The sequence below is a fragment of the Pseudorasbora parva genome, chromosome 16, assembly GCF_024679245.1.
Source record: "Pseudorasbora parva isolate DD20220531a chromosome 16, ASM2467924v1, whole genome shotgun sequence".
NCBI classification, from domain to species: Eukaryota; Metazoa; Chordata; class Actinopteri; order Cypriniformes; family Gobionidae; genus Pseudorasbora; species Pseudorasbora parva.
The window spans coordinates 8,332,616-8,343,068 of NC_090187.1; positions in this window are offsets into that span (position 1 = coordinate 8,332,616).

Here is a 10,453-nt window from a genome sequence, read left to right on the forward strand (position 1 = left end):
GTTATAACTATAGTTACTTGTGGGATCATCCCTGATTTGAGACGCGAACCGTTTAGAGCGATTCAGTTCGATTTGGTGAACTGGTTCGACTGGTTCACTATAAAGATCTGGTTAAAAATAATGATTCGTTCGCGAACCGGACATCACTAAACTCTAGTACATATTTTAGAGTCATTTTGAAATGTACTCCATAATACTTGTAGCATACCTTAAAGGAACATGCAGACTTTTTGAGACTTTAACTTATTTACTGTATCTCCCAGAGTTAGATAAGTCCATATATACCATTTTTATCTCTGTGTGTACCATATCTCTATCTGAAGCGGCCATGCTTAGCACAAAGACTGGAGGTAAACGGCTCCCAATAATCAAGGGACTTTGCTGCCATACCATGGGTGCAATGATATCATGCAGCACCAGAAAATATGCTAACTTCTGTCAACATAGCCAACATGACAACCTGATTACAGGTATTACAACCTGCTTACAGGAGAGCATGCTAGGGACTATTTTCAGGCGCTGTATAATATCATTGCGCCACTGCACCCATGGTACGGCAGCAAAGTTCCTTGATTATTAGCAGGAATAAAAGTATAGTCCCTAGCCATGGTCTAGAAAATCGTAACTTTTAATTTTCTGTCGGCCTTAGTACACAATATAACTATACACATCACAACACATAAATAGGAAAATGTTACCGTTATTTTGTCACTTACTGAGCAGTAGGCTAAATGGAGCAGTTTACTTACAGTATGTATGCTAAGCTAGGCAAGCAGTGCAGTCAGACAGAATTATGGCATGCACAAAGATGAGAATGGTATGGGTGGACTTATCTAACTCTGGGGGATAGGGTGAATAAGCTATAAAGTACCAAAAAGTCGGCGCGTTCCTTTAGGCTGACTATTATAAATTATTCGATTTTTATCATTTTCGCTTGTGTGAATTTATTATATTTTCTCCAACAGCCCACGAATACATACAGGCCTATGGAATAATGTGTAACATAAATTCATATAGAAAAAAAAACAAAAAAACTGTAAATAATAAATCAGCTCCATTGCATTTTCCAATAATCAAGGGTTTAGTGCGTTCGATTTTAACACATTGCAAAAGTTCAGCCAGGGCACTCGTGGAATGTGAGCAATGGCATACATCTGAGTAGATGAGACAGAGGGAAGTTAGCAATGAAAGGGCATACAAAGACAGGACTTAAAAAAATTAAGTCTATGTGGTGTTATTTATATGCTTTAAGACAAACCATGTGCAAATTCCTAAGTCAACACCATTGCTGAGAATGTTCTCCTTAAAAGTTCAGTGAAATAAAGATAAAATAAAAAATAAAAAATAGACATCACAATCTTTGTGACCAATAATGTCAATGCGTGGGGGGCTTTAGCATATCATCATTACTATGCTGCGCAGCAGTAGACTAGGTAAACCCGGCCTGATCTGCTGGCGATTTGATTCCGCCCGGCAACTCAGTCTGGAAACCTGTACATTCATTTCTACTGCTTCTGTTACACTTTTGCAGTAACCAATCACAGACTGGCTTATCCATCTGGCACGCTATTGGCAGGTTTATATTTATCGACTTGATAACATAGTCAAGCAAAATGCTGATCAAATTAATTACTGTGTCCAACGTTGTAAAGAGGGATACCAATCTGCAGTGTTTACTAAAGTAACTGTTGAGTGAGTGGATCTCTGAACTCGTGTGGGCGATACTCATTCACTGCTATAGGAGAAGAACAATTGGCTGAACTTGTTAAATCATCAAAATCAACAACATATGCTTGACCCTATACCGACTAGGCTATTAATTCTTAATATCATTAATTCACCCTTGACTCATCCTAGACTTTTAAGTTGGCTATAATTAAACTACTTATTAAAAACACTACTTGATCCTGAAGAATCAATCAATTACAGGCCAATCTCAAATGTACCGTTTCTGTCAAAAATACTATAAAAGGTAGTGTCTTCACAATTAGGTTCCTTTTTTAAAATCAAACGGTATATGTGAGGATTTCCAGTCAGGGTTTAGACCGTATCATAGTACTGATACTGCTCTCATCAGAGTTACAAATGATTTACTCTTATCATATGATCGCAGTTGTATCTCAGTATTAGTGTTACTCGATCTTAGCACTGCATTCAATACTATTGATCACAACATTCGTTAAATAGACTCGAAAATTATGTTGGCATTAGAGGAATTGCACTGGCATGGTTTAAATTGTACTTATCTGACCGTTATCAGTTTGTAGCAGTAAATGAAGAGATATCACACCAAACACAAGTTCAGTATGGGGTACCGCAAGGCTCAGTGTTAGGACCGTTGCTTTTCACCCTGTATATGTTACCACTGGGAGATATCATTAGGAAGCTTGGTGTTAGTTTTCATTGTTATGCTGATGATACTCAGCTCGATATTTCTTCACATCCTGACGAAATATATATATGTTTGTTTTAATTATTGGACAAAAAACTCCACAATGAGTATACTGTCTTACACTTGATGACTGTTCTGTCAAGCCCTCGTCGTCAGTGAGGAACCTGGGTGTGCTCTTTGATACCAATCTTTCATTTGAAAGCATCATTTCTAGCATCTGTAAAACTGCATTCTCCCATCTTACAAATATTTTAAATTACAGCACATGCTTACAATGTATAATGCTGAACAGTTAGTACGTGCATTCATGAGCCCAAGGCTAGATTATTGTAATGCTCTACTGGTTGGTTGCCCTGCTCGCTTAATAAACAAACTTCTTACTAGAACCAGGAAGTATGATCATATTAGCTCAGTTCTGTCAACTCTGCACTGGCTCCCTATCAAACATTGTATACATTATTAAATCTTACTTATTACTTACAAAACACAAAAATGGTTTAGCTCCCCAGTACTTAAGCGAGCTCTTAACACCCATCACGTCTATTGCGGTCTCAAAACTTTGGCCAGTTGATAATACCTAGAATATCTAAGGCCCTGTCCACACGAAGCCAGCTCTTTCCCTATCCGATCTTTTTTTTTTCCTTGTTTCAAGAAATATCTGCGTCCACACGAGATTACAAAAACTGACTAAAAACGATGTAGTTTGCATGCCAGCCCAGTGTGTGGCGCTGTAATTCTGAGACAGAAATACACTAAAAACGGAGAAGAAGAGTTGTGGCTAGGCAGGGGTATAGCAGTGGTCGAGGTGAGGCAAACTCTCACAATAAAATAACAATAAATACATTTGCTACTTAACAGATGTGTTTTATCAATGCCTACACCTACCCCAACCCAAAACATACCCTTACAACAATGCAGATACGTTAATTAAATGACGTGATATTGATGTGCGCATGCCCAGTGCCCGTAGTTGTATCCCTTAACTTTTTCACCGTGCCGGACATAGTGTGATGACATCACCATTTCAGAAAAAACGGATTCGCTGTACACACCAAAAAGGAAGATGATCGTTTTCAGATTTACCAACTTTGGGACCTGGTTTCGAAACATATCGGATTCATGCTTCAAAACGCCGGATCCGTGTGGACGAAACGCTGATACGGTACAAAATTTATACGTATACAGCTAAACGCGTCTCCGTGTGGACGGGGCCTAAATCAACTGCAGGCGGTAGATCCTTTTCCTATTTAGCACCTAAACTCTGGAACAGTCTTCCTAGCATTGTTCGGCAAGCAGACACAGTCTGTCAGTTTAAATCTAGACTAAAAATGCACCTCTTTACTATGGCATACACATAGACCTTTTTTTATTTTTTTATTATTCAGATCAATTGACTGATTGTTAGGCTGCATTAACTAGGTCAGCCGGAACCGGGAACACTTCCCATAACACCTGATGTTCTCGTTACATCATAAAAAGAGTGGCATCTATGCTAATGTTAGTCTCTCTGTTTATCCCGAGGTTTACTGCAGTTGGCCGGATCCAGGCCGGATCCAGATCGGATAGTGGACCTGCGCCCAGACATGACCAGTGCATCCTGGAGTGTCTGCTGAGACCGTGTCAATTGGTGTCTTTGAAATTTCCTCACCGGCACTTCATCTTCAATAAACCCATCTTTGTGGCCATTATGTGCCCTTGATGCACACTTCAGTTAAGCCCACAAGTTTGCGAGCTATGCAGCGGACGACTTTACCCAGCAGTTAAAGCGGCATCAGGGGAACGTGAGGCACAACCTAATGTGGTGTTAGTTGTAACATGCATGGTTTAAAACTTTCCACACATGCTAGGATGATGAAACTGTGTATCTAATAGTTGCTATATCAAAATTATTTAGAGAAAAAAATTGCACAAATTAAAAAAATCTTTGGAAGATATCGCTAAACATTTATTTAACCATAGCAAAAGTAAATGTCTTAAGTTTATTTTTAATCTCAGTTTTTTGTGTTTATTTAAAATAAGACAAATCAGTCTTGTATCTGTCATTTAACAGTTGAGATCGTTTTTTAATGTTGATCTAACCAGCAGAAGACACATGCTGGGTTTAAATCACAGTTGCGCAGATTGGGTGCGTTGTAACACAATGTGTTACAATGAGCCCCTATAAGAACTACGCTATTATATACTTTTATGAATTATTTTGAGAAACCATGTGAAAAGTATTGTATGTATGTATATATAAAGAATGTATTATTATACTGTGCTGTATAGCTGTATTTTGAGGTGTGTTTGTTACAATGGTATGTTACAATTTACAATTTACCCCACCTATGGGGCATGTTGTCACATTTAACTTCCATTTTTTTTTTGGAGGGTAAATCTAGAAGAAAACAAAAAAGTATACACTGTATTAATGAAACAAATACATAATTGTACTATGTGAAATTAATGTGGGAAAAAAATACCCCCAGTGGATTTACACAAACTGAGACAGTTAAAAGGGGTTTTTAAGCGTTTTAAAAGGATTTCCCCCGCTCTCCCCTATGTCATGAAAGCGCGGCTTTAGAGGAAGAACCTGAGGGTTTAGGGTGACACGAAACTGCTCCATATAAAAAATGCAATTGTAAATCACCCAAAATAAATGCTATGATCACTAGATTTTATAATGATTAAATGGTAATCACCAACCAAATATGATATGTGGAAGTTACTGCCATTCACCTTGGTGTGACAGACAATACAAAGGCAGAGTACAGTAACTTCAAAAAAGGGGTCTAAAGTCGAGTCTGCATAAGGGCTGACTGAAAAAGGTGTTGGACTGTTATGTAGTTTCGTTTTTTGTTGAGTGCTGACAAATGTATTTGTTATTAGTTATTTTTGTTTAGTGAATTATGCTTTTGAGATTATCCTTTTGAGTGCATCCAAAATTTCAGTTCAACCCATGTAATCCAATTCCCAAATAAATGTCTCGTTTAACCATTTTAGTGATTCATAAACACATGAATCAGTCAGAGCAGATGCTGAATTAATCAGACTCACTGAACCTCAAGTAATTAATTTTGTCATGTCTGACTGAAAATGTTATGTTATACTTTAGGCTAGTGAGCTTAAAAATGACTGACTGTTCATATCAAAGCATAGATACACATAAACAGTGTGAACTGAAAGAGTAGAAACTTTTGGTATTCAGTGGAATTTATAAAAAATAATTGAATTAAATTTTCACTCTATACCCATAAAAATATTCAAATGAATTACATTTTGGAGGTTTACATTTATTTGGAGGGTTACATTAAACTGGAGGTTTACATTTACAAATCACGTCAAGCAGTGAGATCAGCATGTATTCTTCACAAATATTTCTAAATTCTGAATTTTCATAACCCAAAGCATGCATTTGTAATATACACACAAACACAACTTTTTTCCCCCACATGGATATTTTCAGAGTTACATTTCTGCATTACAAGCATGGCATTAGACAGATTAACTTAAAGGAGCTTTATATAATATGCTGACTGCACAAAAACAGAAAACTACCAATACATTTTCTGTGATTTAAGAAATATGGCAAGTTTAAATATTGGTGTAACAATATGCAGACTCAGAGAGAACAGATGCAAGTAAACCAGTTTGTTTTAAACAACAGTAAGCAATGCAGGCAGGTAAGTATAAATAAATGGCAATGCGAGGGGGAACTATGATCTTGGAGAAGTCTATTTATGTCTTTCCTAGAGCCAGCAGACGGGAAGGATGGGGAGGAATATGGATAGCACACACCCCAGTTGCCAGTGATAGTTGAGATCCATAGTGATGTGGCAAATGCACAGCGATGAGGGAGAGGAACACTGGAGAGCGGAACTATAGAATTTAGGAAAACGAAGAAGAATCTTCTCACGTAATTAACACACAGGTAAGTAGAGTATGGGTTTTGTCGTGTATCCGTAATTGAGACAAGACAAAAGGACTGAGGCTGGGGTGTGTGCTCATGTAGTGCATTGATTTGTGCGCTGATGGGTGACAGGTGCAGGTGATCAATACTCTGGTGATAGGGATTGTTGTGAAGGAGTGATGTGGAATATGGAAGCAAATAAGAGACATAATTCTTTGAAATTGAACAGCCACTGAATACTTAGTTTTGAAAATTTTTATTTTGAAAAACATTTATGTGAATTTATTTGCTCTGAATTCACCCCTTTGAAACTATTTTACTTTGGAAACCATTCGAATTTACCTCTCAAAACCTGAATGTCGATGAATATTTTTCAATGCTCACAAATTCAGATACAAAGAAAAAAAATCAACTTACAGAATTTCAGATCAAATAGACTCAGGTTGATTAAATTTAATTGCTCAAATTCAGATTTCAAATTTCAAGTTAATATTTTTGAAAGAAAACATCCGTCTAATTTGACTGCTCAAATTCAGATCGAAAAATTGAAGTTCAATATTCACATGGTAAAATCCGGGCTACCCAGAACAGGAAAAACAGTCGAGCACTGATCAGAGGATGAGCACGGACGACCTGTCTGTCGTGATCAGGTGCGTAGTCAGCGGTCGGGCCTGTGCCTATGCCCACTATGATGACTACGATGCAAAATTATATAAAAAGGACTTTAAAAACAATCGCATTAACAGGAGAGAACCCATCCTTCAGGCCGCAAGTAACCTTGAGACTTTGCCATCTGTTTTTGCATCAGTCATGGTAGTGTATGGGTAAGGTGCACTAATTAGCACTGAGTTTTGACACCATTTGAGCTGCGGTTCAAATCCGTCTTTTGCCGAAGTAGATATACTTCCTTTTCTCGTCTTATATCAGATCAGAAGGGTGTTTATTTTCAATAAAAATGAAGAACACATTAGAAATGTGGAAATAAAGTGTCTAATGTTTGTTGTAACCGCTGCTGATGTTTTGTATGTGGACCAAAAATTATATATATATTTATATATAGATATATATATACTGTATATCCCATAACTGATTCAAAGTGGAGTGTAACGCAGCACCAGTCATAATTCATTCAAATGATACACACAACTCTTTGGCATGACACAATCGGTCACGAGACACACAAGAGCCAATGGCATTTTACAAACAAAGCTGATGTAATGATGCAATTGGTCACGAGACATATGACAACCACACTTTTTTTCTTTTTTTTCAGGCAGCAATATTTGAAATGTGTTTATGATGATCATGATAAGATTTTCAGTGGATGGAGACACTGATTGGGGATTTTCTTCCCACAAATCAATCGTTCGGCCTTAGGACACTTGGAATATTTGTACTTTTGGAATAAATTGTGCCTGCAGTCATATCTGCCTGTTATATCCTGTTATTTTAAATACACAAATGGGTAGGTTTAGGGAAGGGATTGGGTTATGTGTTCAAAACGTGTCTGAATAACGTAAATTAAAACTAAAATAAATGTAAATAAAATTATGCTGGCTGATTAAATCGAGAATCACACTCCATGTCATAATGGCAAAATCATAGTTTCAATCATAGTCCAATATATAGTTTTATCATGACGATAACCATGCCCAATGCATCTGTATACTGTCATTGAATTACATTGGCATCACTTCCATGGACCCATCAGCGAATTTTCAGGGATTCCATGACCTTCCACAGATTTTGAGTTAAGGGGTGGGCCGTGTTTATTTCACCGAATTATATGAGGTTTAAATTTTATTTGTTTGCTTGTTCAGGGTTGTCATTTGCTAACACATGGTGCTGCAGCATTGAAAGCCAGCAAACTGGTTAGAGATAGCATATTCTACCTGACCAAAAAGTTCACATATGCTGGTTTATATTTCCAAATCATATATACATTAGCCACCTATTGTAAGGCTTGTCACTTCCCATTGTCATTTGTACTTAAATTGGCAACCCAAGTGAGCTACGAATCTGGAACAGAGGAGACAATGGAAACTTTGTGAATTCTGCACTGTTGTATACCCATTTCAACTGCTTGCTGTGTTGCTCTCTTAATAAAGCCATTGACAGCTAAACAAAAGTTTAGAGAAACAGCTTGGGAATTATAATGCTTTCCTTTTGCTCTTTCCACCCAGAAGAGCTTTAAAATATTCTCTCTGTAGCCCCTGTAATTCAGATCGTATTGATTACTGGACTGTGACCACATGCCTGCAGACAGCCTTTGATATTTGCAGAATTAGCAGTCGGTTGTATGAAGAAATTTTATTCTATAGTGAATCCATAGAGAGTTTGATTCCAGTGAATAATGTTAAAGTTTGGCCAAACATGGGGAGAAAAAAATCAATGCAGAGGTTTTGACTATTTAATTATTTTGTTATGTTAAGGTGCGCTTTCCTGAAGATTGCAGCTTCAAATAAAAAGTGTGATAAGATGTTTGTTGAGAGCAAAAAACTCATTCAGGACGTTACTTTCTATAAGGCCCGATTTAGGAGAAACGAAATAGAAAAGCAGGCGGGCTTTTATTGAAGATCTTCAAAAGCAAAGAGAATTCGTCCGTCAGTCAGTCAGTGTTAAATCTTAATTCAACATCTACCTGCCGGGAGGAGATGTGAAAAATATTATGTGTCATTCAATATGGAATACAGGACCAGCTGTGCCTCTATTCTACTCACATTGTCAGGCTTTACACATATAGACTAATTTAATGAACTGTCACTGTTATCCCATTGTACCAGATTTACCAGCTCCAGCCTTTCATTGCACGCTTATACCAAGCAGTAGTAATGATAATAGACAACTTGGACAGAAGGGGCTGAAGATCCCAGCCACGCTTCTTTGTGAAGGTTACAATAGTTTCGATGGGTCATTCCAGATCGGCTTTGTAGGTTGAAATGACCTCTCGGTTTATATGAATAATAAAAAGATATCTACGGACCCTTCATACTCGTCGTACAAGTCAACACCTGCGCTGACAACATGCATCAGGGTTTGGTGTAACTAAAATGATGAGAGACAACATCAAGACAGCATAATTTCTGAAAACCAATGTGAAAAGGGTACATAGAAATTACATAAATACATATGGGGTGCCAGTTTTCCTCTGGCCTATTATCAAACAGTGTATGATTATTATTCGGGCAACCTTACAGGTCAGAAATCATATTCGATCGGAATATTCTAAAGTTTGAGGTATCAAACAAGAGGTTTATTGAGGATGAGGTGTTGATTACACAAAAATATGAATATTTGAAGGATCGGGTAATATTTTAGGATGACGTGTTGAGTAAATTATTATTGATTAGGGATATTCAAAAGATTGGAGTCTTCTCACCAGAGACAGGTTTATTTAGGATGACGTCTCACGTAAACAATTATTGAATAGGAATATTTGAAAGATTGGAGTCGTCGCGCCGGAGACAGGTTTATTGAGGATGACTTGTCGGTGAGCAAATTCAGAGACACTTATCGACACGGTCTCAGCACACACTTCAGGGATGCGCTGGTCATGTCCAGGCGCAGATCCACCATCTGATCTGGATACGGCCTGGATACGGCTGACTGCAGTAAACCTCGGGATAAACAGAGAGACTAACTTTAGTTTAGATGCCACTCTTTTTATGATGTAACGAGTACATCAGGTGTTATGGATGTGTTCCCCGTTCCGGCTTACCTAGTTAATGCAGCCTAACAATCAGTCAATTGATTTGAATAATATAAGTTAAAAATGTTTTATGTGTATTAGGGCTGAACTGATATTCTGTTTTAACATCGTCACATCGCCGGAACATGCGATGTGAAGGGTAGAAGCCCATGGTGTAATAAGAGAACGGTAGCACACAGTAAACACAAGTTTTTTGCTGGAGTGACATGCACGTTCTGCGTGCCTGCACAGTGATTGGTTCGCTGTGCCGCTGCTCACCGTTCACGGCCAAACATCCACTGCTAAAATGAGTGACAAAGAGGATCCGCCGCAATAACAAAAAAAAAAAAAAAAAAGGTTTCGTAACAGAAATCATTTTTTGGGACTATTTTGGCTACAAAAAGGAGGATGTTGACCAAAAAGAGGTAATTGCATGGAGTGTCAGAAAGTTGTGGCCACAAAACAAGAAAACACCACCAATTTG